The sequence below is a fragment of the Lissotriton helveticus genome, chromosome 5_1 (assembly GCF_964261635.1).
Source record: "Lissotriton helveticus chromosome 5_1, aLisHel1.1, whole genome shotgun sequence".
Taxonomy (NCBI): Eukaryota; Metazoa; Chordata; class Amphibia; order Caudata; family Salamandridae; genus Lissotriton; species Lissotriton helveticus.
Genome location: NC_136065.1, coordinates 1,480,541,723 through 1,480,550,859, shown reverse-complemented (window position 1 = coordinate 1,480,550,859; position 9,137 = coordinate 1,480,541,723). Strand labels below are relative to the sequence as shown.

The following is a 9,137-nucleotide window of genomic DNA, read 5'->3' as shown; positions in this document are numbered from 1 at the left end:
CTCTTCCATCATAGATCAATAATGAAGTGATGATGATATAATATAATATATGTATATAATCAAATACTGGAGGAGTAATGGGGGGCGAAGCCCACCTGCACACAATAACCTTAATTTCAATAGAGTACCAAGCCCCCTCAGCAAAGCTGTCGTCAGGTTGTTGCAGCCTTCAATAGGCATAGGAGCCAAAATTAATTTATATGGAGAGTGTGCTCACTCCCACAAAGCGATGTCTCTTACTGCCGATCAGGCGTCCAGCTCCGGCAAACTCTCCGCCTAAGAGCGGTAAAACTTTCACATTTGGGACGACTGCGACGTGCACAGCCCAAATGGAGCCCAAAAGGAGCCAATGGGCCCAATTGGGCTGCGCACGTCGGCCGTGCACCCCAAGCTCCTGCGGTGTTGTCGGGCGATGAGGGGAGCCCAGGACCGCAGCACGTGCGACGAAAAGACGGTCAAAGCAACCGCAAAAGCAGTCAGGTACCCCCACGCTGGGCAGCGCGAACTTCAGAGGCTAAAGCGTAGTAGCCCTGTCAACCGGGACGGAGGTCCGTCTTTGCTGCGTTCCCCAATTTGCACAAGGCAACAGAATATCACAAAAAAAAGCTCACAAAGCTTAATAAGAGATAAACATAATACATTAGTTAATAATGAAATCCGATACAATCAGCTCAATAAGAACAATAAAGTAAATCAATATAGTGAGGTAGTACTAAGCTCTGCTGTGAGCAGCAAAGAAAGAGGATGATGGGACTGTGTTGGTGGCTCTTATTGCGTCTGATGCAAAGCATCATTGACAATGTAGTTTTGTTACTAATGGAACGTTTTTCATTGGCTGCTGTGATTACAGTAAAAAAAAAAGAAAAAGCATAATTCGAAGCCTCCAGTCCTGTATTGGAATCCACAAACCCCGGATACATTCACAATTCCCAGGATATTAATAAAAAAAGGAAGAACATTTGGCATGGATGCCTTACGTGGATCAAAAAATGTTAAGGAGCCCTAAAAGCCAACTACCCCAAATAGCCAAAAAAAAAAGGGGCTCAGCACAGGGGGAGGGAGGGTGAAGCTAAGCAGTTAGGGGTTAATGGCCTGTAGAAGTTGCTGACTGACTAGTCTTGAACTAGGTCATCAAATTTTAAGGGAGCCGAAAAAAGCAACCGAAATCTGGTTTTCCAATAAGGAAGCGGGGCAGCCTTGTAAAATGGAAGCAGGCTTCCCAATGAAACCCTGGGGCGGGGTGGCACCTGCGCTAAGACCATCACAGCTTACTGAAAACTTCAAACATGAAAAACAAAATCCGTCCTTTAGGAGGGCGGGTTCTCTTTGCTCCCGTGATGCTTTGCCAATGATGTCATGGTTCTGGCACAGGGTGCAGGGAGGTTGGGATCCGCTCCCTCTGCATGCAGAAGTAATATTGCGAGCAATGAGCGGGTGGACTGTGCTACCCCCTCTCGTGTCTCCCGCAAACATGGAGGGGCTAGAACTGCGATCTGAGCTTTTTAAAACAAACACTCACGAGACTGAAAGCATGAGGGAGACAGACACTCCCTGAAAATGCAGAAGTGATGTATATGTGTGGACCCACAGACGGAGGGGGGGGGGCAACAAGTAGGCCCCTGCTGTATTTTGCCCCGGGGCGTGTGGGTGCGGCTGGGTGCGCACTGATCTCACTCGAGTGCTCACACCGGCGAGACCATAGGCTGGACTGAAGCTCGGTCCGGTCCCTCCCTTTGGCTGCAGCAAATGCCGCTAATTAGAAGGAGGGAGCGGGCAGACAGGAAGAGGTTCTGGACCCTCCCACACTGGAGTAGGCGGAACGACAGGGAAGGCCGGGGAGCGAGGAGGGAAAGGGACTCGAGGACACCCTACCCTGCCTTGCGGCAGCAGGGGGCGCCGCCACGCCCCTCAGCAGAAACGGACAGGGAAAGAAAGCGGTCTATAAACTAGGCGAGCGTGTTCTTCAGTCCCGCCCCGTGAGGTGGCACGGAGTGGGCGGGGCAGAAAGAGACTGTGCACTCCCTACACAAGGAACGACACCGACATTGGGAGCGCCCCACCTCAAGCAGCAAAGACCTCGCAGGATAGGCGGAGACTGTGGTTCCGCCCCATGCAGGGGAATGGGCGGAGCAATGGCGCCCGGGACCTCCCGCAGTCCGCCGGGAGGGCGTGGCTCTGGCCCCGCCCCTGAAAGTAGGGAGTGGGCGAGCGGCGTTCATGTCAGTTTCACTGCTGAGACATTGACTCGCACAGCCTTGCTGCACATCCGAACCCTTGCTGCAGCAGGAAGCGGTGAAGGCAAGCAGCCAAAATAGAGAGCCCACCAGGCAGCAGGGGCGCACCAGGACCCAAGAACAGGCAAGGTAGGCAGCCTGCGGCTTCACCGAGAAGCCCCCGCCGTCTTTATTCCCCCCCCCAATTAAGACTTTTTGGCAGTTTTACTCGACAGTTCCCAAACAACTTCTCACCAGGTTGCAGTAACTCAAACTGCAAAATGAACCTGTTTATTCGTTGCTCCGTTTGTTTTTCATCTGCTTTACTTTCTACAGCCTCAACTTCTTTAAGTTCCTTTTATTGGCTGCTCGGAATACATTGTGGCAGTCTGGGTCTGTGTGCCTATCTGGTGGGCGATGGCTAAGGTAGTCTGTTTTTACGTGAATTGTATTATGTTATTGTCTTGTTCAGTGTTTTTGCTTAATTGTGTTGCTTTCTTTTGAACGTGCTCTCCAATTGTTGAGGCAATGGGACATTCCAGTTAAGAGTTTAAAGACCATTTAGGAGAGGTGGTTAAGCGGAGTGGTTATTTCGCACTGCCTCCCTCTTTCCCACAGGTTTGGTGGTACGTCTACTCTCGCAGATGGGTTTTGTGACGGTCGAATCACTTTGGGAAGAGGGAGTATTGATTAAAGAACGGTCGCTGAGAGCAGATGCCTTCTCGCTAGCGTGTCCCGGTGCCCCCATCCTTGCGGAAAGATACCCCGTCATTCCACCCTTTGGGATGGGAGCAGTTCAGCAGGAAGAGAGGAGAGTACAACACCGGGGAGCCTGAGCCAGGGGGATGAGGTGGGGGCTCCAGAGGACGCTTCCCAGGTTACAGTTCCCATGGAAACAAGTTTAAGTAAGTTTGGAGGGAGAAGCTGGTATTTCTCTCGAACTGTTGATCAGATTGGAGTGAGTGAATTGCACTCACTGTTGTCCATCTACCCCGCCCCAATCCTCCCGGTTCCACTGTGAGCCAGGAGATCTCGCGAGCCATTGCACAACCACCAACGCTCCAAAAACCAAACGAACCTTCTCCTTTCATTATCTCCTCAGGCCTACCGGCTTTCTCGAGGCTGTTCCCTTCCATGTCCGCCCTTACACATTTTCATCTACTGCCTTGTTTGTCATTAAAAGGTGGACACTGGACACCTTTTATTGTTAATCCCCTTTATCACACGCTTTGGAACATTTTTTTCCGAGATCAACCAGTGCTGCGTTATTAAAAATAGCATGGTGCTTCTTGTTCAATTGCCATGACCGTCGTGATTGTTTGCACCCTTGTTACATTGTTAAATGTATTTTTCTTCGGGAATGGGTAAAATAACCTTACAATTACAAGCGTGTTACACACCATTGTAGTCATTGACCTATTGCACATTGGCTTGGTTCCTGCAACCCTGACCCATTAGTACATAAGACTGTGCATTATTTTTTTGCAACTTTTGGCCCAGTCTGCATGTCAATTTATTGACAAAGTTCGATAAGCCGCACGTCATTGTGACTGAGTTTGACTGTTTAGAGCGTGCACATCTCAGCTGGAAGTTGAATCTTACTGGTGACTAGCCGCTTGTCCCTGTTGACATCTCCCTGTATTTCTTGGCAGTAACCAACCTGCCTTACTGGTAAGTGATTGTGGTGACTATTGGTAAGTAGCTCCTCATTGTGTCCTGGGGTGTCACTGTTGAGTGGCAACTTTCTTCACTTTTGGGCTGCATTACTGACCAGCACACCTGTCCATCTAGTGAATGGCTGTAGCTGTTGACCATCTCTTGTGTGTTGGTTGCTGTGATCTGCTCATAATGTGACACAGGCAATGCTTCTTCCAGTACTGGAGTACACTGTTTGAGGTAGCGTTGTGGAATCGTTCCATTGCATGGGGGCCCCAAGTTTCCATTTCTGGGTTTTCATTTAAAACATTGCCTTCAGGTGTCAAGCTCCTTTGTTTCACTGAAACAAATGAAGGCTAAAAGTCCAGTTTACACTAATCAGATGAATGCTCAAAACTGGATACTTAGGTTCCTCTTTACGAGGGGTGATATGGCAACGCTACTTCAACACCAGTAGTCTTCCTTTCCACTCATAATGGAGCTAATTAATCACAGTGGGATTAAATATAGCAGAACCAAATCCCTTTGTGGACCAACCCAGGTCCAATTATTCAGTGGCAGTATGTTTGCGTCTTGGCTAGGTTGAAGTATAGACCTTGAGGTTTAGCCTACTTTACCATCCTGTGCCCCTCTATATGATCTACAGTAATTTTCCTAAATAGATCAACATTGAGCTCCGACCAACACTGTAATCTTCACCTGACATGTTTCTTTAGTGGTCCATAGAAAAACTAAGCACTAGAGGAGTCAGAAAAATAGTGAACCATCTCTAAAGTGAAATATCCTGAGGATTGCTTGCTATTTTCCCCCTAAAAAACTATAAATATCTTCTTTTCCAACCCCAGTCCCGCCAGGGAAGCATTCGTAGCCAGTGTTTGTGGATGTCATAGTGTGAAGTTGGATATACTTTTATCACATGTCCTCCAATTTGGACAAACCAGTCAGGAGAGACCACCAATGGATAACCTGGAAAAGGATCATTCTAACTTTAGGGCACTGGATATCCTGCAAGATTTACATTTGCAGGATGGACCACATGTACATGGTTGTCCAGTTCAATTGACTGTTTTTAAAAGGTAGCAAGTTCCTGTTCTGGCTTAAGTGTACCTTGGAATGCAGCTGGATTCGTTCAAAGCCACTCATGATTTTGTAGTGAATCCCTTGACTTTCTTGTTTAAGTTTATTATTGTCTTGCATGTGTTGATTTCTGGGTCTGCATGTCACCTTATGTTATTTCCGCTTGAAGATCTAAATCTCGTCCGTCTTGATAGGTCTAGTCCTGAGCGGAATGGAAGGAAGTCCTGGACTTCAGGAAGTAATGGGATTTAAAGTGGTTTGGCTCTGATACCAATTCAGCCATTTAATGCCAGCTCCCTAAGTTATAGCCATTGGCCTCATGTGAGTGTGAATAAGGGAGAGGGCCGTTACATGGCAAGGGTGACAGAGATTCTATGTAAGCAAGGAAAATGACCTCTTTACCCTCTGCTTGGGCACTAGAAGACATCTGTTAATGGAATGCAGAGCCCCCTCTCACCTATGGTACCCGTTCCCACTGCATCTCTAAACAAATGATTGTTACGCCCCTGGAAACGGCATGAGTCAACCCGCATAGCCATCAGTAGAAGAGTTATAGCCATAGCCATGTCCATTGAAATTATGTGATTGTGCGGCTACCGCTTTTTTCAGCATACTTATAGATAATCCATAATCTGCATATTTTTACAAAAACATTGTGTTTCTAGCTAAAATGGTTCAAAAGTTACTAAAAATGAAATGTCACAAGTTGCCATGAAGTGGAAGACCCGTAGCAAAGGTTTACTCATCACTTTTCTGTTCATAGCTACATTTGGGTGTTAAACTAGTACTACTGAGGTGCAACTAATACCCAAGTAGTCTTAACAAGTGTAAAAGTAACAAAATAATGAAGTAGTACTATTACAATATGCCAGCACATGGTGGCCAGAGAAGTGCTCCTTAACGTTGACACGTGGTGGGAAGGGGCACTCACCAGTCTGCTTGCTAAACTGTTCCGTTTGGAAACGTTTCCCTGTACTGTATATTATACGTAAATTGAAATCTACAGGTTATAAGATTAGCTGTAATGTGACTACAAGGATAACAGATCAAACCCTGATGTCAGAAGCAAATTCGCAATAATGACGAAACACGTGTTGGCTGTGTTGATGTGGAGAAAACGTGATTTTTACTGGCTATATTGATATCGAGAAAATTAGATTTTTTTTTTTACTGATGCCAATAAGTGTGGGCTAAATGAGGGTAAAGAGTCTGTGGATTCAATGAAGAGACTGGAACATGAATGTTTAATGATATTATTTTTGTAACAAATTTGAGTGCTCCGGGTAACTTGGTACTATCACAATGAGTTCCACATATTTTGGCTTTTCTAGCTGCTTTTACTCAGCCCTGCCACATAATTTAGCTCTTGCCAATTGATAATGCCCTGGCAAACCAAGAAGTGCCTTTGGCTCTAAAAGCAACAGGGGCATTATTGCTTCGATTATACCCTCTCAAACAGCGAGTGTTAGACTTCTTGTTCTGAAACTATTCAGAAATTGGTAGGTAAGCTTAGATTTTACTTCTTTATAAACACTATTTTTGCCTGGCTGGTTATTTGGTAGAAGGTGGTGTCGGTCAGATTCCAGGCTTCTAGTCATTACCAGTTTAGGATTACTTTCCCATAATCCTGAACCACAGTAAAAATAAATTACAGTTTTATATTTAGAAGAATAGGAACACATGATCTGGACAAAATAGCATTTTTCTTTACGGATCAGTTACCATATTTTACATCATCTTTTGGCAATCCCGCGGCTCTCTGAATAGTCCGCGCTCAGATACAGCGGAATGAATGACTTGCTTTCCGGTTTTGCAAGTTCTCTTGCTTGGAGATTCCCAAGAGGTGATTCAAGCCGACACTCCCAGCGTTGTGTGTTGCGGGCTCTTTTGTTCTACTGTTCTCCTGCAGGTATCCAGGGGTCAGCGTTCTTGTTTGCAGGTGCTTTGTGAACGCAGCGTCCTCTCTTCCAGGAAGTGCGGGCAGCGGGGCGTAGGTTGGCACGAGCGGCCCAGCCTGTGCGTTGCTGATAGCAAGCCAACCCGGGCGAGTCCAAAAATAGTGATCCATCCCAGGCGCCGAGTGAGTGCGGTGAGTCAGTGCTCCAGGGCGGGAGAGCAGGCTGGACTCAGACAGGCTCCAGGCCACATGTATGTCCGTCGAAGACACGTTGTTGCCAGCGCGTGAGCTTTTCAGAACTCCTGTCTTCTTGGGAGGGGTCGGGTCCGTGCGAAAGCGCGCAATTGTTGTGTGGGAACATAACATTAATGGCAATAAATAGTTTTCTTCTATAGTTTAGAGTGGATGGGTTGTGGAGTGTTTTTATTTTTTCTATTTTATTTTTTTAGTGCATACTGTTTTTCTTCAAAACCAAAACCGAGTAATTTCAGCGTGGCACCTGTAATGGAAATGCGCTTAATACTGAACGGCACGCCAGTGGTTCCCACCTGCAAGCTTACTGTCTGTGTTGGACCGGCCTTTTGGTCAGTCTAGCTCTGCCAGTTTGGCCAACTGGAAAGGACCAGTGTGTGGGCTGTTCCTGTCGCATAAAAAAACTGCCCACCCACTGGTCCTTTCCAGCTGGATCGTCTAGCAGTGCCAGGCTTCCCGGAATGCCAGTCCTTCAGTACAGTCCTTCAGTACAGTCTATGGTGGTGGACTGCACAGAGCAGGGGGGTGTTCCTGCGAGTACTGGTGCTGAGTTCTATAATAATGGCAAAACTAAGGGGCCACAGTGTGGACTGTTACATTCTCCCTGGCATATGGATAACCTGGTCCACAGCAAGTCATGCCTCCCTTGTTTTTCTGCCTACACATGCCTGGTCAAACACATAAGACGCCCACCCATGCCACCTTCTTTTTAGGCTTCTGGGACTCTTTTTAGGCTTTGCCATCTTTTTGGGACATATTTGAAGACTGGTATCCCCTGTTCACCTCTCCTTTACTGGTTGCGCTACTTGCTTACCTTCACCAGGTTTCGCATAGCATTAGTCTGTAACGTATTCATCTCCATTTACAGACACCTCAAAGGGATTAGTCTGAGTGCATAGTAGCCCTTTACTTAAAGACTTTGACAAACAGTCAAAAAACTATACCTAATCGTGAGTGTACAAATTAATTAGGGGTGGGGGGATAAGGCACAGTGAAAGACTTGGCATTGACTAGGTCCCCCAAAGTTGCAAGGCAGAAGTAAACATGGTGGATGGGGGTTGTTGGTTTTTATTGGCCTACGTGTCTCCTTTCATGTTGATCTGATGGTGGCAAGAGCTACTTTTCTGCCCTTGGCCGTGTTAGATTAGATTTTGATGCTGCCGGGACAATCAATGAACCAATCAAGCTATTTATAGAGTGCACTACATACCCGTGAGGGTCTCAAGGCACTGGGGGGGCGGAGGGGGAGGGGCGCTGCTACTGTTCAAAGAGCCAGGTCTTGAGGAGTCTCCTGAAGGTTAGGAGGTCTTCGGTCTGCCGCAGGTGGATGGGGAGGGTGTTCCATGTCTTGGCGGCAAGGTGGGAGAATGATCTGCCGCCGGCGGTCACTCTTCGGATGCGGGCGATAATAGCGAGGGTGTGGTCGGCTGTTGAGGTACGCTGGTCCGGTGTCGTGGAGTGCCTTGTGTGCATGGGTGAGGAGCTTAAAGGTTATCCTCTTGTTGATGGGGGGCCAGTGCAGGTCTCTCGGGTACGGTGTGATGTGGCTGCGGCGAGGTATGTCGAGGATCAGGCGTGCGGAGGCGTTCTGGATGGGTTGGAGATGTGGTGTGGGCAGGGGTCTTCCGGGGATCCGGAGTGGACAGTGTTCATGATCTTGATGGTGTCGTCGGCGATGTTGGCCCAGGCGAGCAGGCGGTTGGTGGTCGTGGGAGCAGGGGTCTCCGCGGTTGCCGGGGTGGTGATGGCGTTGAAGCAGTTGTGGATTTCAGTGATCTTGCGATAGAAGGAGGTGGCCAGCGAATCGCACAGGTCTTGTGACTGTGGGATGTCATTGGTGTTGGAGCTGGTGAGTTCCTTTACGATGCTGAAGAGCTCTTTGCTGTTGTGTGCGTTGTTATCTAGGCGGTCTATGAAGGAGGTCCTTTTGGCGGATCTGATGAGGTGGTGGTGTCTGCGGGTGGCGTTCTTATGGGCTGTGTAGCTTACCGGTGTTCGTTCGCGGATCCTGTATTTTTCGAGTTTTTAGCAGATTCGCTTGG

General features: G+C 47.7%; 1 protein-coding gene across 1 annotated transcript in view; it reads left to right on the top strand.

Moving 5' to 3' along the window:
- The first annotated feature begins 2,181 nt into the window (after positions 1-2,181).
- LOC144755493 (rho-related GTP-binding protein RhoA-D) overlaps positions 2,182-9,137 on the top strand; it is a 190,113-nt gene continuing 183,157 nt past the window's right edge. The window contains exon 1 of the mRNA XM_078644473.1: positions 2,182-2,363. The gene's annotated coding sequence lies outside the window, so the exon portion shown is untranslated. The remainder of the gene's footprint in view (positions 2,364-9,137) is intronic.